Source organism: Drosophila ficusphila, unplaced genomic scaffold (assembly GCF_018152265.1).
Source record: "Drosophila ficusphila isolate 14025-0441.05 unplaced genomic scaffold, ASM1815226v1 contig_791, whole genome shotgun sequence".
NCBI lineage: Eukaryota > Metazoa > Arthropoda > Insecta > Diptera > Drosophilidae > Drosophila > Drosophila ficusphila.
In genome coordinates, this window is record NW_025064737.1 from 18,524,895 (window position 1) to 18,543,653 (window position 18,759).

The window sequence follows — 18,759 nt, forward strand, 5'->3', positions numbered from 1 at the left end:
TCCAAATCTTTCGATCATGTTTAATCCATATATTTAAACTGTTATGTATTTGGGTCCCTTTCCGATTTCGATCGAACTAATTTCTCCATTTAATTGTCAACTACTTTCATTTCCACTTCTATAAATAATGAAGCATCGTTCCGGTTCCCATTGTCAACTGAGTTTCCTCCCTAATTGAATTATGCGTTTGGGCTTTGAGATTGGTCCAGCCTGAAGTTTCCCACCTTCATAAATTTCCCATATGCAAAGCGGAGCAAATGCAGCCAGATCCCAGGCTCCCAGGCATAAATCAGTTGGCTGAAAGGAGACCCCACACACAATTGAACCCGAGGGGCGGCATTTTCATTCATGCGTGGATTGTTCAGATCTGTTCCAAACATTTTAGAGGTGTCGTTTATGCAAATACGCCACGTCAAATGCCACAAAAAAAAATCATACAAAACACGCCCAACATGTCGCAGTGGATGTCAGAGGGCGTATATAGTGGGGTCTAATTGTCTATATGTATGTTCCATTGTGATTCCGAAATCGGGCTAAATGCAGTCTCGAGAACCAAAGAGTGTGTGTGAGTGTGAGGCATTTGCATAAATTAAGCCACTTGAAGTCGATGCTGATGTGGATTTCGATGCCGTGTGTCAATCAGCGGCGCATGCAAATCAATCAGCCGATGGACAAGTTATTCGTCATACACCTGACAGTTAGCCACAATTTATGAGCCAGCAGCAGGCCACTTAACAAGCGAAAAAGCACAATAAACGAGAAACAAATGACCACAAAAAGTGCTTAAGCCACGTTTGCATTGCTTTCGATGCGTTGTTAAGAGATGCGTTAATCACATTTATTTATATCTATTTATGGTCACTGAGTCGCCGTCCCTCCCCAACAAAAACAAAAATAACATATAAGAAAAAAAAGAAACCAACAAAAAGTGAATGGTTTTTATGCTGAGCCATACATCAGTTTCCTCGGCGACTTGAACCATCCCATACAATTATGACTTTACACTTTGTGCCACCTTTTGGGTGGTTTACGATCCGGCGGTCAGCGTTTTATGGCCCATCGTTTAGGCCCGGCTAATGGCTGTTAGCTTTGAAAAAGTGTTGACACTTTACTTACGACCCTTTTCTATAAGCCAAAATATCAATAAACGCTCGTAAAACTTAAGCCTCTCTAAGAAGTTGCCAAAAAATAAAAAAAACCGATCTGGGTCTGTTCATTTCCGCTTCTCGTCTTAAGGAATCTGGAGTTGGCATCTTGTTAATGCCGTGCGAAGACGGTCCACAAAAGCCAGAAGGCTCGTGAACCGAATTAACTATTGTCAGAGGATTAGGCATTAGAAGAGACTTGTTCTCAACTTGTCTGTAGAAGATCTGCATACGATTATTTGAGTGGGCCGCTAGAGAAATCGTGAATGAATTCGACCGAACAGAAGTCATGAATGAACTGTTGCCTTTTGTAAGCACTTTTACTATTGGGGGAACTCAGACAAAGATTCATTCACCGAACCCCAAAGATTTCTCTTTAGTTTTTGGCCAACAGAAATTGGTAAGAAATTCAAGCACCTTACCGACTTCATTGTGCGCGTTTCGAAGTCAGGGACCCCACCCATTGGGAAACCCATAAGGAAAATGTAAAGACAAAAACTAAACGCTCAACCATTTTGGCAATTTGGAGCAGAGCAGGCTGCAAGAAATGTTGAAATACTTAACAAAATCCACAAGTAACGACAACAATAAAAAATAAAACGAACGTTTTTATAGCTTTTCAATTGATTTTTAAGTTTTTGGCGTGCAGAGCAATAAATAAAACTGCGTACGGCGCATTATACAATAATAAATCTCCGAGACCCAGTCCCAAAGTCTCTGTGTGTTTGTGTGTGTGTGTGAATGCACTTGTGCGCAAATATTCGCAGGTATTCACAGGTATTCACAAAAAAAAAGTGGGCGTGCTGCGTGTTTCGTTGTTGGCAGCGCACTTTGCGCATTAAAATGCCGCGCATGCGTGCCAAAGTGTTGCAACGTCAGTCAGACAGTCAAACAGGCAGTCAGTTAGCCAAGTGCCCCGCTCCCTTCGGCAGGATGTTGGATACAGATCACGTTGAGCAATATCCCCCAAACACTTCTGATCGGAAGCGAACCCCTCTCGATTCCCCATTTTCCCGCCGCTGTAATTAATGCTGCACTTTTATTCATAATAAATTCACTTTAAATGCATGTTTTCTCGCACATTAAAAGCGCATAAATTAAAAATCAACACCCAAATGCGTCAACAGGCGTCTTGCAACCTGCGTGTGGCTGCCTTTCGTGGGGCGTAGCGGGTCTTCTGAAGACGTGGCCATGGCCATGGCTGCCTCATCACTCATACGCAATGAAGACATTTATATGGCAAAAGCCATTTAGCGCCAGCCTCGTTGTCGTTGACGCTTCTTTTTGGCGCCACCAGTGGCAGTTTGTTAAGTCAGGGGTGTGGAAAGGGGGTCTTATTTATATTAATTAATAAGTGGGGGTGGTGATTAAACCTTATACCAACATTAAATTGTATAACATTTCTTCAATCAAAATATATGTATTTACATATCATATATCTTTTAAAAAATAGCATATAATTTATTGCCAATATTTTACATTTTAAGTTTAATTATGGTTGCCTGTTACCTAACTTAAATTTCCCTAATATGAAATAGCTAACAGTCTCTGTTTTTCATCGTCTTCCACTGACCGTTCCCACGATTCCCCCTCTGTGGGGCGCCCCTGCTTTGGGCCAGCTCACGCACTGGCCAGCTTCTTTTGGCCATCCAGCCTCCAGCCAGGCTGGTGCTTATCTGGGGGACTTGGCCATTTTCTAGCCGCCACAACACAACACACACGCAATGGGCGTCGCCAGGCACCTGTTGTCGTCCGATGAAATCAGAGCAAGGCAAGACACCAGTGTCTGTATCTCTGTATCTGTGTGTATTTGTGGCTCTTAAGAGTGTGGCATGGTGCACACTCGGCCAACTTGTATCTATGTGATGACAGCGAGTTGTGCGTTGGCTTCGCCCGTGGAACATGTTAATTCGAACGTTGCATAAAGGAGGGAAGCACGGAGTAACGCTACATGGCAGACCGTTGGCTGGAAGCTGCTCCTTATTTTATGTAATTGCCAACTAAACACTTTCGGCCGCAATCGCATCCACGGCTCCCCCCATTTCGATGCCATTTAAAATGTGGCTCGTCGTTTATGTCTAATTAAAATTGCTCTGCGTGCCGGGCGTGCCAAACGCTAAACTAAACTAAACTGAACGGGTGCTGTTTTTGTCGCCGTGGAACGAGAAACGGGGACGCAGACGAAGTCTACTTATATGTACTTATATGTTAAGTGTGCTGATTTGTATTAATTATAACGCTTTAATGCTGATTCGCTTGAATCTATTTGCAGTGCACACTAACCGCTGGCATTTCCTGCGCGCACATTCTTCCTGCTCCGCTGGAGCAGCCAAAGTAAGTCAATAAATCTATGCAAAACTTATTATAAATCATATGAATAACTGCGAGCGGGCATTTTAATTACCTGTTTTTTGCCACACTGAACCAGCTAGCTGGCTTAATAAGCCGCCTTAATTTGGCTTAATTTGCGGGCGGCCACAGGGTCGTATGAGTAACGTTTAATTGCAGGCCAAAACAAAGGCAGCAGCAGCAGCAGCAACAAGCAGCACTCGCAAGAATTTCAGCTGGAATTGCTCATTACGAACGGGCCATTCCTCGGAAATAGCTCCGGTAGCAGGCCGCAGTAACAATAGCAATAATAATAATTAAAAACCGATTTTTTCTTCATTTCTCGCTTCGTTTGTTGGTCCGAATGTGCCGTAAAAAAAACAAGTAACTGGGCTATAAACACATGCCCCCTCCATATGTGTGTAGGAGCTCACTATATAAATTTGCTTAGTCAAGCGGCCATAAACGGCGCCAAAAAAAGAACAAGAGAAAAAAATATTAATAATAATAAACTGGGCGCAGCTATGTGCACTAAACCGAAACAGAAAATTAAAAAAATATAGATCCAAAAAACAGATTACAGTTAAATATTATTGCAATTAATAATTTAGCAATAAAATTTAGCACCAGGCGCTGGAATTATAACAGCAGCGATTAACAATCAAGACTTGCCACTTAGGCAGATGCCAAAAGCAACAAATAACAACAACAATAACAACAGCAGCAACAAAAAAGCACTTGCAATGGCAAAAAATGTCTGTCCAAATTTTTTTCCGCCGCATTAGCAACTGCAATTGTTGCTGGTATTGCTGCTGCCACTGGGGTTAGGCAACAATTAAGCAATTTTCATAATTACAAACAATGACCAATTTTTTGACACGCTTGCAAAGCGCGCAAAATTTTTTGATTTTAACCAGCGGCAACCTGCGGCAGCAGCAACCTGCAACAACAACAACCAGCCAGGCCAGCAGCAACATTGCAGTTGCAGTTGCACTTGCAGCGGCGCAAAACGCTGATTTGTGCCTGGCCGGCAGTTGATGCATGTTTAATCAGTTTTGGCCGCAGAATAAAAGAAAATTTTACTTGAATTGTTTGCAAGCTTTGAACTCCATGCATTGTGAACTCAATTTTCGCCTAAGGCATTTGATTTTTACATGTTTTACATTTAATCTATTCTAATCAATTTTTATGAAGGACAAATTCTTTTAAAATTATTTTAAGTACACTTTTTAATTTTTATATTAGAAGTACCTTATTTTTGCAGCTTAAGAATATTTTCCAAGTGTACTAAAACAGAATCAAGATTTTCGGTTTTAAGCAGCCAAATTTCCCGAAAAGCGCATGTTCACATGTTAAATGGCCCGCTAACAATCCAAGGGGCAGGTGGAGAATGAGGGGCTGTGGCAGCTTCCACCTGACAACAATCACGTGCCCGGAAAATGTGCGGCAAACAATTGACCAGCGGCTGCCACAGACGTGTCGTGCATTAGAGTTAAGACTGTAGAACAGGGGGCGGGGAGCTGAACCGATTTATATAATCAGCAGCGACACAAAACGTGGCAACATACTGCAAATAATTCGTCGCTTTGGGCAATCTAAAACAATTTGCGTTTTGTGTATCGGGCAGACAACAACAAAAGTAGAAATAGCACCGAAAAATACGAGAAACGATTGCAGACAAAGTCTCAGCATTTTGCGTGCTGTTTGTGCGATTGGGAAACTTGCTGGGCAGTGGGTGCAGTGCAGCGGGCTTTTGGCCGGACTGGGAGACATCTGAGCCAGAGTGTCCCACCCGCAATTAATGCATAATAATTGCAAACGAAAACCGAGTCAAGCCAGCGAATCGAGTTGCCACAAAGTGCGGCAAGTGTTGCGAATGCCGGCCAAGTCTCTAGTCTCTAGTCTCTAGGGTCTTCGTTGGCCACACGATATTAAACAATAATTGTAACTGTAAAGTGAGCTTAACGTGAGTGCATCAAAGCATAATCTCTCTTGCAACAGAGATACAGATACGTCCACAGAGATACAGATATAAAGATATATAGATATAGATACAGATACAGATACTGCCGCAGACGGATGGAAGCCAAAGCGCAGACTGTAAAACAAAACACAGAAAAATATTCATTGAAGAAAAAAGCCAGTCAACAGACAGACAGTCGCACAGACAGACAAGCCGAGGAGTCAAGAAACTTGGCTAGTACGTAAAACATACCGCCTTATAATTAGAGCAGAAATTCTGACGTTTCTATTTCAATTTTCCAACAAACGCCACGCAAAACTGCCACGCCAAGTGACGTTTTGATTGAGTGATTGGCAACAAGACGTGGTCTTCAGCGGACTGGGTCTCTTCGGACCCGGTAGCCAACCAGGCAGCAAGTGTTTGCCCACTGCGGTCGCTCCGTGCCGATGGTTGCAAATATCTGCATACCAGGCTCTGCTCTTCGCTCTTCGGTCTTTGGGCTTTGGGCTTTGGTCTCTGGTCTCCGGAATAACTGAATGAAAATCGTTGTGAAAGAAGGTCTCGGGTTACCCTCGACAGCGATCCGCAGCAGGTTGCTGTCGCACTCCAAATCCGGCACGTAATTCAAGCTCTGGAGAAATTTCCATTGCACATAACAACAGTTTCTCAGCACCATGGGCTTAAAATACTTCTTAGTGACATACCTACATTTAAAAATGTTCCGAAAAAAGGACAAGCCTGTGTTAAAAGATGCAAACCATTCAATTATTTTACTTTTGTGAGCTTGCAATGTAATAATCATATGGATTTCTATATATTTTATAAAATCAATCAAACTCTTTTTTCGCCCATAGTGCACTGGATGAATATACCCCGAGGTTTATAATTATCACAAGACAATTTAACAGAAAAGAGCAAAAACGATGTTGGGGCTGCCACACCCACTTTATGCCATACGAGTTCCAAGTGGTAATTGCACCAATTTGAATACGTAATAAAATCGAATGAGCAGCAAATCGATTAGCGATCTAACGCGCCCATTGTGTGGTCGTATCGGATCTCTTATTTTGTGTTGTTTTTTTTTTTTTTTTGCTCCACCGCCATGCGATCAGAGCGTTATATAGCCAAAGCTATAGCGCACGAGCTAGACGCCGAGACGTTTGTCCGGCTGTCGGCCGATCGGTTTGGATCGGTTGGATCGGATTGGATCGATCGACTTGCGGATACTGCCACCGCTCAATGTGAAGGTCAGTAGGTGGCGGCCAGCAACTGCAAACAATCAATTAGTCTGAATGCCTAAAACGGTAAAATCCATATGTGCACTGTGCACCAGATAACGTGAATAATGCTGTCGATCGGGAATATAGAGATATAGGTGTGCCCACTGCACCGATCGGTTTCCAGCCGGGCCTCAAGATCAAGGTGAGACTGAACTGGGAACCCGGTTAACAGAGGAAGTTGTAAATTCTTGGGTTTTATATTTCTCAGGGAGAGTTTCTCAAAGTTCCGGAACAAATGTATTTTCACATTCAATACTTACTCACTCATAAAAAAAGATTCACAAACAAATTAATCAGTTAATTGTGTACCCAATCTAATTTATAATTGACTGTCGAAAATTTCCAACAGTAAAAATCAATGATTTATAGTTTTCGAATAAAACTATTTTTAAGCATGAGCTTTGTAGTAATTACGCTCATTATACTAATTACAGTATTTAAACAAAATTGCTGTTTATTGAGAGGTTTTTATTAAAGACTATTATTGCAGAATATGAAACAAAATCAAAATAAAACAAACCAAGGAATTAGTTTGGTTTTCTGAAAATATATATTATCAACACTTTTAAATAAAAGTAAATTTAATTGCCCGGAGATTGGGAATTACAAATAACAACTTGCGAAAACAAGGTCACAAAAATAATTGCATGCTCCAATACCAATGGTCAATTAATAGCTTTTCTTGGAAACAGTTAGGTCTCGATTTTTCCCCAATTCGAAAGCAGTTTCGATGACTGGATTAGTGTCGTCTTAGCTAATGGCTTGCGGTTCAGTTATGTCGGCCAGATGCTAGTGCTCATTGTAATTGTTAATTGCTTTCTTTAATGCCAGCGATTCGGATTCGGATTCGGATTCGGAACGGAACGGTGACGAGATCAAGTCCGCCCACGCCCCCACAAAAATGTGGAGGCAGTCGGGGCAGTGCTCCAATTTGATTTGGACTGTTTTGACAGTCTGCAGTTATTGTTTGATGCGCTGTCCGAGTGATGAGTTCATTAAGTGTGCCATAATTGAGCCTTTAATGCTAAAGCTGGTCAACTCGTGAATGGGCGTGCGTTTTGACAGTCAGATTGACTGACTGCCCGAATGGTTGGCTTTGGGTTTTGCTTTTCGCTGACTGACAGCCTGACACTGATGGGCCAAGTAGTTGTGGCTCTGGCTACGCTTTTGGCCCAGTGAAATTGATACAACGAAAGTAGGCAAGCGCTAACTAAGCCAACTACTTTGATGGCCACCACTTCCTGCTTCGCACAGCTTCTTTCTATAAGTCCCGCTCAAGTGTATTGGGTTTAATGTGCAGCCACTTTAATTAAAACAAGGGCTTGGTTATCTGGTTACCCACCAAACTGGTAAGACCTTTTGGCCAAGGCGCTCCTTTCGGCCGCCCAGTGAAATTACTGATATTTGATAGCATTAGCACAAATTTAGGCATCTGCAATTGCTAAGCCCACGGCTCGATCATATTGAATTCCCTGTCCGCGCGTGGCAAATCAAATCGAATCGAACGGCATCGAACGGCATCGAATGGAATCGCATGGAATCGAATCGAATAGCAGCAGCCAAGTCAAGACCCACAGCCAGACCAGATGAAATAGATCCGCTTTAATATCGGTAATTAGGACCACACCTATGCCATATTCAAAGTGATTTTTATTACAAACGCAAGCCGGGCAAACGTTGTTTAGATTCTGACTTATTTTTATTTTTTATGTTTATGGCAGCTGCCTTTTGGCCGAAACTCGATTAGTTTCAATTTGCCGTTTGGTTGAGTGTGGTGGTTGTACGCTTTACGACCATTGTTGGCCGCAATTTATATATATGTGTGTGTATATATTTTATATCTGCATGCTGTTTTATGGAACCTCTGGCTTGGAGACTTGGTCCCATGGCCAGTTCACTTGCATATCGCACGATAAGCTGACCTTAAACTTGCCGGCCCGCTTTTGTTGTGGAGAATTTAAATAAACCATGCAGCGGTCAACTTCTATGTGCAATTAGTTTTCCCGTGTATCTGTCTGTCTCTCTGTCCCTGACTCCATCTCCATCTCTCTCGCTCTCCCTTTTTTCCGACTGCGTGGAAAGTCGGGGGCTTTTCATATTTCGGATTTCGTGGCGAGCTGGGCATCAGCAGGTGGTCCTGGCTGCACCGCCGCCAAAAGCTAATTGTGTTTTTCTCACATTTGCAGTTAGGCACCGTTGTGTATCTGTGAGATACTCGTTCCCGTACTCGTACTCATACCCGTACTCGTACTCGTACTCGAGTCGAAGTCATATGTGCGCTTAAAACAAACACACAATAAATTGCCTGTGCACAGCAGGCGATCAGGGTTCGGTGGTTCGTTGGTTCGGTGGTTCGGTGGTTGTGTTTGATGGTGGCTTTCCGAGTGGTGCAGCGGTTCTACTTCCATTTCATTTTGCATGCTGTAAATTAAGGCAGGTTCCCCGAATGCGATTCCTGGTAATAGAGGAAATCGTTAGGATTCAGCTATTAAGTACGTATAATTGCTTGTTAGCGACTGCGAATGAGAATTATATGCTCAGTGAAAATTGCAGACGACTGGCGAGTTGATAGAGTGAGAAAACCCAAATTGAATTCACATCCGAGAATGGAGCACCAGCAATATCATTTTCCTGTAGAAAAAAGGGATGTTTTTTTTCTTCTGCAATAAATTATTTCCGCTTTAAGAAGTGTCATGTCAATAAGAATCTTAAGAAAATCTCAACGTCTGTTAAAAAATAATTGGTTAAACTATGGTTTCCTGTGTATCATCATCACTTCAAGTATTTAATTAATATGAACACTCAATCTTAGTTTGTGTAGTACAGTTATTTTAATCATACATTTTATTGAAACCTTTTCGCTCAGTACACAAGCAAGAAATATTTTCCTTTAGCTGATTCCAAATGTATCCCATGGATCTTCACAGCGATTCTCGGGCATTTGGCTGTCATCGGTGGCATTGCGTTCGCCTACCAATGGCTACCTGTGTTTTCTCTCGCTGTCATCGGATCTGCGGCCAGTTATCTCACATTTGTATCCGCCGGTCGGCTATCAAGGCTGCATCGCCTTATGACTACCAGATTTTCAAATCCGCCAACCGGTTGGCGACTCTCACAGCCAACTCGACGACAACTGGCTCAGAGCTCATGCTTCATTAGACGTCACATTTGGCAAACTCCGCGGAGTGTGCAAAAGCAAAAGCAAAATCTAAAAAGCTAAAGTTAAAGCCAAATCGAAAACGAAAACGAGTCGTCATCTGACAAGGAGATCAAGATGCGAGGATCCCAGATACGGCAGATTTTCCCAGAGATTTTCACCCGGTGCGCTAGCTAATGAAGGCAGAGGCGCAGAAATTAATTTGCAAAACGAAAATATGGCCTAGGAAAATTCGCATAAATAAGCCAACTATTCGCGGACAGGTGCGCTGTGGTAATGAACTGGTGGTAAGAGGGAAGTGGAGGGGGTAGGGGGAGATTTTAACAAAATGGTAACGCGCTCATGCAGATAAACAGTTGGGAAAGCCAAAAGCCAAACGATTTGGAGTGGACCACATGTGGGCTGAGCGATGAGCTCGAGTGTCTGCAATTGCATTTCGGAGGGGGAGTGGGCCGCATGTGCATAAATAAATGCCCTGCCACTCGCAGTGTCAGCCTATTTGCTGTTCGGTTGCGCCCCTGACACATTCAAGAATGTTGCCAGTTGCTTCCGAGTCTCGCAAGTTGGCAAGTTGCCCGGTCGATTGTTTGCCCAGCGCAAACAACTAACTTTGACTTTGAGCCTGGCTCTCAAGTCTGAGCCGAGCTGCTAACAGCCAACTGCGACTGCCGCCAAGCAGTCTGTTGACTGTTTTCAATACCAATTTGGTGGCAGCAGCACAGGCTCGCTCGTATTAGTTTTAAATGCCACATTGGCATTGGGCAAACAACACTGAGGCAGGTCAAGTCGAAGCTCAGATACCCTGTGAACTGAAAAAGAAATTAAATGGTCAAATTGTAATAAAGGATTATATTACTAACTTTATTAATCACAATTTCATTTAGTTTTAAAATGTCTAAAAATACAGTTACCAGAAGAAAAGGATGAAACGTAAATAATATACAAAATTATAATATCAAATAAAATATTAACAAATATATTTGGGATTGGTTTATTATACATTATTATACGAATTCAATTACTAATGATTTAGGAGTCATTGCAATCACATCACGTTTTTAAATAAATCTCAAAAGTTAACACTATTTTCATATTTATTTGAATCATACAATACAATTTAAGAACAAAACAATTTTGACGACATTTTTTTGTGTGCAGGCAATAGATCTCTGGCCAAGTCAACAAGAGGCGATCCACGAGATAGCCCCTGGCTAATAGCTGGTCACCAGCTGTGGACAGCTGTCCCCTGGCTTCTTGGCCAGTTTGTCGCTTTGTTTGCCCGCTTGTTGTCTTCTGTTGGCCGTGTTCGGTTGCCTGTTTGCCGTTTGTCTTTTAGGCCTAAGCGGCGTTAATGCGTACGGCAAACACTCGCTTGGACCACCGGCAATCGGCAGCTGAGCAGGAGCTGAGTTCGAAGTTGGAGTTGCTGCAGCCAGAGGCTACCGTTAGCCATCGGCTAACCACTGGGGCCCCTGCTAATTGGCCAGAAAGCAGCAAATATGCTGAAAAGAGAGTTAGTGGCTATGCGAGATACTGCTTGCCAGAAATTCTCAAGTAATTATGAAAGTTTCACTTTTTGCCAGGGGTCTGTTTTTTTGGTTTGTGTTTTTTTTTTGTTTTGGGTCCATGGCATGCGCCATTCCAAACAAGAGAAGGAAATTATGCAAAAGATACACAAAAAGCTAAATGCGAAATGCGAAATTTTTCAGCTGCTTGCCATTTTTGGCCATGGCAAATTGTTTGCCCAGTTGTTGTCCGCTACTGCAAAGGCGATGGCTTAAAAAGTTGTAAATTAATAGGCGAAAATACGCGAAATCTCGACAAGCACAAATACAAATACTCGTACATGCAGCACTTTGGCAATGGGTGAACGCCCATTGCGGGTCTTTCAATCAAATGGCCGAAAATGGCTCCTATAAATTGCGGCCCATGCATTAAATGTGACTTTTTTTTTTGTTGTATTTTTGGCTGCCAGCGGGGCTGCGGCACTTACCGAACAATAAACATTCATTTTACTATGCAGCTGACAGAGATTTGTGGCAACAACAAACCGCTGTCAATTGCCAATTGAAATTTATGCAGGCAGCCCCCGCGGCCACCCCTTTTAGGCCAACATCCCCATCCATCTGAGCCAGAACATTTCCAACTGGGTGTGACGACAGCAGCGACACTTGAGTCAATTTTAATTATGTGCACTCGCAGGCCGGCAAATAATGACGTCGGGGGTTGCCCAAAAATGGCACAGACAACATGGCCAGGCACTTTGGTTTCCACTTTTTAGTAGTTTTTTACTGCTGGCTATAGTCCTGTCTATCGTTTGTCAAATCGCCTTAAGAGAATTACAGCTGGAAAACCCAAAATGCCAGCTCAACTTTAAACTGATTCGGTTTGTCACACTCTTCCGGAAAAGGTTCTGCTACTGGGAAAAATATTTAATTTTAAATGATCCCAAGGAACACAGTTCTATACAGATACCAAACATTTTTTGCATAATGAAAACTATTAAATGCATTATCTTTAAATATCTTGGGCTCTTTGCATATAAAGTGTGTGTTGAGTTATCTTACAATTTGCAAGCACTGCAATATTGATTTTAAATCGCACTTGTTATGCATAGGAGCCTCGCCCAACACCTCAAAAAAACCACTAGCACCGCCAGCCAACCAGCACCACCGACACCAGCCGCCCACCAGGCATCGAAATGGGCACGGCTGCCATTTTGGGTGGGTGTTGTGCTCTCAACACTTTCGCCAGCACCGAAAACCAAAAACTCCGCAGTCGATTCGATTCCGCGATGTCAATTGGCTCTTTGGTAGGCTGCACCGCAAATTGCATTGATTTGTGTGGGAATGCGGCGTTAATTTGATTTGATTAATCAAAGTGCATGCACAGATTTCACCCGAGATCGAGGTGCTGGCAACAGAGATTCGACATGTGCCGCCGGGTCGTGGCTTCAACTATGCGTTGTACGTTTTTTTCTTTATTTAGTTTATTTTTATATATTTTTGTTGTTGCAGTTTATGTATATGGCCAATAATTCACTCGGGCGGCCTAACGGTTTATTAGCATAAATAAAAATAAAATTGATATGTTTGAACTATTTCCTGCAGCAATGCGCGCTACAATTTTCGTACATGACAACCAACAACCATCGGGCAACAGCCAACAACCGACATCGGGCAACAAGAACAACCTGCAGCAACTTGTGGCTCAGCAGTGGCTTACCTATCTACTACTATAGCTTGGTTGGCTAGTAAGTAAGGCTGCTAGGCTGCCACAGATTGAGCCCGAGCCAAAGACGTGGCCCAAACGAGCTGCGACTAAGTGGACGGCCGGCAGACTGCGGAATTGGTAGCCGCTGCAACAAAATGTTGCGATGTCAGTTGGTCGACCAACGACGACGACGACGAAGGCGGCGCATGCAAATGGGGTTAGGGTATCGAGGAACGGAGGTACTATATATATAGCGACTTAGCTTAGCCACCGCCGTATCTAATGGTTATATAAATTTGGCACTTCATGTAGTCCACAGTCGTCGGCTGGCTGTTAGCCATTGCCGTCGTTGTTTAAGCGCTTGTTTAGGCCACGAACATTGCCTTGATTCGAAACAATATCGAGCGGGGGGATGACAAACGACAGGAAAAGGCTGGGTTCACTTGTAGATCGAACCCACGATTGAGAGCCGCTGACTTGTACTAAGAATAAGTGTATTATATAATTACCATGGCTCAATAAGCTGATAAGCTTTAAACTAGGATGGGTGGGATATAATTAAATTAACTTGTTATTGATAATTAAATCCTTATACTGATGGATAAAAATCTGTTCTACATTTTTTACAAAAATACAAAGTGTAAGCAATCATATTTAATTGGAGCATTTAATTCAATTCTCAAACAACTGAGTTACCTCACAGTTTAATGTGTTAACAATCATATAAGTTTTAAAAATATTTTGTTAAATTACTTTATTGCACCACATCTCTGCCACGCCTCCGCCAGTTGGAAACCCACTTGGATGGCATGCCAATCGGCGTTTTTCGCCCAGTCTCCACCTGTGAGGAGTGACATGTTAATTTTTACAGGCCCAGAGAGACAGAGCGGGATGGCGACAAAACACGCAGCTGACACGCACGTAGGCCAGTCACTCACTAGCTTACAGGCCACGCCCCCTGTGCCAAACTATCCAACTCATTGGCTTAGTTCGATTAAGTTATCTTTTATGCAAATTTCCCTGACAGCTTTGACAAAATCGAAGCGAATGCTTCAAGAGGCGGTCCGATAGGTTAGGAGATCAACATTTTTGGGCCACCAAAAGATTTCCACACCATTTGCATAAAACGGCAAGCGGAGTTTACATCTTTTTTTTTTACTTGGCCAATCGGTAATTTGCAGCTTTTCTTGGGCAGCCCGATCGAAACTGCTAATGACTCAGCACCAGGAGCACCGGCTAATCACATGACTGTGTGTGGTCCGGCGAGCAGCGTCTAATATGCAGTTAACCCACAAATGCCGGGCCAAAGAAAAACGGCTAAGACAACCCCAGCTATTATTACAAAGGCAAAAAAAAAAAACAAAAAACGAAAAAAAAAACAACGAAATGATTATAAAACCAACAACGGCCGAGAGCCGGCGGACAATGGGTATCGGCGCGGGCCAAAAGCTGGCCAAACTGTAATTGATGATGAAGAAAAGAGATCGATCATATTGTGCGAGCGCATATCAATCACGAACACGACAAAATGTAAGCGAGTTAGACCGGGCCTACCTGGCGTATGCGTAACGTGTGGCATTTGCGGTCGCTTCGGTGGCAACGGTGGCTTCTACCTGACCATAAGCAATAAGCCAACAGGCAACAGAGCTAACAGGCGGCAACAGCCAACAGCAACCACCGAGGGCAGCAGAAATGTTTAACCCGGCTAACCGGGCGTATGAGTAATGCTCAAGTGCAAATACACAATGAGCCGAGGAAGAAAACCGAAAACACAAATACAAATACAAACACAAATAAAAACGTTGAAATAAGTGTAATAATAATAATAAGACCCCGGCATTCCATTGAAACGAGTTTCATATTAATTGGCCTTTTCATAGCTGAATATTTTGGCTCGGTTTCTTTGGCTTTTGGGCCTTATGCGGGTTCAACAACAACGACGGTTCGTTCTACTTTCTGGGCCACCCCAAGATTACATGGCGAAATGGGGAATATGGTGCTGCTCCTCTTTTGAATCATTCAAATCGCCGCAGTTCGCCCTCGGGGCTAAAAAATCTTGGACCCAATTTCTGTGTGCCGGCACTCTTTATTTGCTTTTGACCATTTCTTCATTGTTTGTTTTGATTAATTTTTTTTTGCTGGGAGCGCTGTTGTTGCAAATGTTTAAGTGGAGCAGAAAAGATTTGGCTGGCAACTCGATGCTTCCGTTGCTAAACGATTCGAATTAAGATTCCCTGGTACTTCTGTGAATGAAATCGAGAAATGGATTCGAATGGAATGTGCTGTCCGCGGCGGAAATGAGCAGAGCTCAGCTTTCTTTTGGGTGTGTTTTCGCATTTTGCTGCCATTAACTGAGTGCTAGCAATTGGCAATATAAATACTCGAATTTCACCTCTTGCACTAGAGGATACGCTAGAAATTGCTTAATTAAGCTGAAACATTTTACACACGTAATTAAAGCAACGAAATCGTTTTTGCCATGAACACTCAAAAATACCAAATAAGTTGAACAAATGTCAGGCCAAAGCAGCAGCCATACAAAAGGAATAAAAACACTTGAGAATCTTTATACAATAAATCTTTATTTTTACGGCAAGGCATTGCCAGTCGGGCTCTGTACAAAACGAAAAAAAAGAAACACTTGTTGCTGTTTTTGTTGCCATCGACTGTCTTGTTGGCTCATTTGACCTTTATTTCATAGAAAAAAGCGTCGATGTCTGCATTTGCCGTCTGCAATTGCGGGAGAGAGCAAAGAACCAGTTGGCCATTGATCATCCCACTCCCTTCACCCGCTGCCCCTTTTTTATCCAATGACTATGTTGCCAAGAGCCCAGACCATTGATACCAACACCAACTCAGTGCACAGGCCATTGCCTGCCGTTTGTTGGCCTTGTTGTAGTTGTTAGCAGAGCTGGTGTTAACTTGGTTAAAAAAGAGTGTGCAAAGGGAATACCCTGTAACGAAAGCTAGAACTTGTTTCTATTTAAAAATATTTGAAATGATATCTTACAATTGAAATGAAAGTAAAAAATAGTTTACTTTTCCGGATCAATAAATAAATCACACATTTTTTACATAACTTAATTGCAACATTTTTCTTTCTTCTTATCCACTTCCTCCACTTTTCCATACTTCCCGCCAAGATCTCCTGATGCAGTTGGATATACCCAACTGCCGATGGCACCTGCATAAGAAAAAGCCGTTAAAGTCATTTCGCATCATTAGTATGATATGTGCGGCTGTATGGGTGTTGATTTCTGATTTGCAAGACAGTGTTAGCCGGGCCAACTGTGAGAATTACTAAATGCGCATGTAAATACAACCGAAGGGGGAGTGTTCCGATGCAAGTTTGTAGACGTTGCCAGGCATACGAGTATATTCCGCCGCATTTAATATCCACCTTGACTTTGATAGGCCACATGTAATGGGTGTGTGTGTGAGTGTGAGTGTGTGTGCGTTTGCCGTTGTTGTGGGCCCGTAAATTAGCCGCAGTTAGTGACCCGGCGTGGCTGCATTGGCATATTTCATGCGCTAAATGCATCATTAGGCCGTTTGATTTACTGCCCACGTGTTGAACGGCATTAGGAAGCGAATCGGGAGGATGGGATTCGCATCTGCATACGAGTATTTATCCGCCGACGGCTGCGATAACCGATTGTTGGCAGCCGGGGCCATTTAATTAAAATTGAAAAGATTTTTTATGCCTTCGGCCGAGTGGCCAAGTGCGGCAAACAATTTAATTAAAATTTCGTTTGATTTTCCCCCAGCATGAAAATGGTCAGCCAATCTGGCAGTGGCAGTTGCTGCCAAACGGCGGCCATTTGTGTTTCGTTTTTGGCCACAAGCGTTCGGCGGTTTTTCAGTCGGTTTTTGGTCAAAACGAGATCGCAGCAAGTGGCACGCAATGCTGCTGCTGCTATTGCTGCTGCTGTGGCTGCTGCAGTTGCTACTGCAGTTGGACGAGGAGCCAACTGATGCGTATCGAGCGGCATTTTAAATGAAGCGATTAAAATCGAACGCCTGCACAGTTACACATTTGGCCCCGCGGCACCTGCCTGCTAACTTGCAACTTCCCCCAAAAGACTGTATCTTTTAATTCAATCAATTTTTCTCACAGCTACCCGTTGGCATGCGAGCATCGATCATGTAAATTGAAATTGAGTTACATGATCAACATGACATCATTCGGGAATCTGCAATTTTCCCCGGTAATAGAGTTACTATATACCCCATCTAATTCAAATTTGCACAGAGAAAAATGATTAAAGCAAAATGGTAGTTAATAAACCTATTAATGTTTCCGATTTTGTAGTTAACGCACACATTCTCAACGTTCTCCGCATTTAACTCAATTAAGCAAAAATTCCCCTTTTTATTCAGTGTTAAATCGTTCCATAAACATATGCTTATACAAAACTAATAATTTTTAAGCGCGAAAATCCAAATAAATATTAAAAACAAAATTATCGTTTGGTTTTTTTCCTCTGCTCGACACTCTGTCGTTTTCGTGTGGGTTCATTAGAATAAGCAAACATTGCCGGGCAGAGAAGTATCGAAGTATCGAGTACGAGTATAGCGGTCAACGAGCGAGTGCGTGCGGAACACCCACAGTTGGATAAACATTGACGCGGAGCAATTAGAGCCCCGAGACAAGCTGGCAAGTGGAAGAGAGTCTGGCCAAGAGTGAAGCTATAGGCTATAGCTGCTATCTGGCTGGAGAATTACCGATGTATCTGCGTTATTTATGCGCCTGTTTGCCTTCCCGAGCGCTCGATGGACGATTGTCATTGATTTATGCCACTAATTGTTATTCATCGCACCGTAGGTGGCCTCACCACAGTCCAATATGCGATACATCCAATATATGAGCACACCACCCCTTTGGAAGCTGTTCTATATCGCGTGCTGATGTCGCATAAATCAGAGGGAAGCCAAGACTGGCAGCCAAAAAACTACATCACCTAATGATTTGTTTTGAGCCCTAAAAAAGGGGGCTAGCTACCAAAAACGGTTGGGTTACAGCATCACAGACCCATTTCCCCACTCGAAATAACTCTGTAGTTCGTTTCGTTTAATGATCGCCTACGCAAAGTCCGCTGCTTCAGATTTGTCTCATGTCAGCATAAATTTGTCTTAATTGATTTTAAATTCGGGCATTCTCGTTGTTGTTCAGCAGACTTTATGGCCGCTTGCAGGCCAAATTTGAATCTCATTCCTAGCGAGTCACGATGAAAAAAGAGAAGCTCTAAACTCAAACAAGAAATTATATTTTTCCGCTTTTAGGCTATGGCATAGCTAATGGCGTTCCAAAACTAGTCCGATATTCGGTTTGATTGAGCATGAATATGCATGCTCAGATAGCTAATTCAATTAACGAGCCCTAACGACTTTATCTGAGTTATTTGGGAAATCGAGCGTAGGGAAAAGCTTAGCCTACTGCCCATAAATGTCAAATTGATTAATTCCTTTGCACTTACCAGATTTACGTTGGTGTAACCTTGCAAGGCCAGCAGATTTCTAACCATTTTCAAAGAAACTTCTTTTTAATATCTCATGCAATCGAATATGTTGATTTGATAATGCCAGAAAGACAAGCACCTGCTGTGCAGGGAAATTAGTTTGTTCGCTATCTTTATAGGCTGCCAATCAAAATAAACATATGTAAATAACCTT